Raw genomic sequence first — 834 nt, 5'->3', positions numbered from 1 at the left:
GGACAACGGGCTACTGACTGTAAAGTACAGACAATCAGATAAACCTTTTTCAAGTTGGGGTTAAGTGACATGTGTAGCTATTTATTTGTGTGTTGCGAAGAAGAACCAGACAAAATAATACTGAGTGGTAAATGTTGAGAGGCTGAGCATGCAGAAAGATACAGCATTCAAAGTAATGCATTAAATCATCTGACTGTCCTTCAAAAAATCAATTGACAGGAGCCCACACCAGCACCTCATACATTTCAAATTATACGTGCTTTCATGTGGGACGAAGTGATATCATACATGCAACTTTGTGTCTTCTGGCAATATGAGGCCGTTGTAGTTTCCTTTTACATTTGCAGAAAGCCCCGCAGTAAAGCAGGGCATCAAAAAAATTGAGTAATACTCTTATTGATCCCCTCCACGGAAACATTTAGTAAAAGGCAAAGAATTATACGTTCTGAAGAGAAACCAGAGTCATCTAATTAAAATGAAAGGATTCAGCGGTGACACGCAACCTACAAGTGGAGTAACCATGTCGCCCTACTTTGAAGGCTGGTTTTCTTTCAACATAGAAGGAAGCCCCACACTGAAGCAGGGCATCAAAAAATTGAGTAATACTCTTATTGATCCTCTCCACGGAAATCTTTAGTAAAAGGCGAAAGATTTATACGATCTGAAGAGAAATCAGAGTGATCTATTTTCAGAAAGTGCGAGAGGACGAGCACTTCAGCGGGGCCCCTTCCCTTTCCACTGGTGTAATGCAGATGCCCCAAACCAAAACAAACATCACACACCCACAACTCCGGTATCTATTGTTGAAGAACAGGGGGGACAACGGGCTACTGA

General features: G+C 41.6%; 2 non-coding genes across 2 annotated transcripts; both read right to left on the bottom strand.

Annotated features, from left to right (window-relative positions):
* Window positions 1-349: 349 nt before the first annotated feature.
* On the bottom strand, window positions 350-465 carry LOC123964928. The gene has a single exon (XR_006823572.1). It is a non-coding gene; the product is annotated as a U5 spliceosomal RNA (small nuclear RNA).
* Window positions 466-565: 100 nt separating this feature from the next.
* LOC123964927 lies at window positions 566-681 on the bottom strand. The gene has a single exon (XR_006823571.1). It is a non-coding gene; the product is annotated as a U5 spliceosomal RNA (small nuclear RNA).
* Between the last annotated feature and the right edge of the window lie 153 nt (window positions 682-834).

This window comes from Micropterus dolomieu, unplaced genomic scaffold (genome assembly GCF_021292245.1).
Source record: "Micropterus dolomieu isolate WLL.071019.BEF.003 ecotype Adirondacks unplaced genomic scaffold, ASM2129224v1 contig_6644, whole genome shotgun sequence".
Taxonomy (NCBI): Eukaryota; Metazoa; Chordata; class Actinopteri; order Centrarchiformes; family Centrarchidae; genus Micropterus; species Micropterus dolomieu.
The sequence above is the reverse complement of the archived record's forward strand: the minus strand, read 5'-3'. Positions and strand labels throughout refer to the sequence as shown.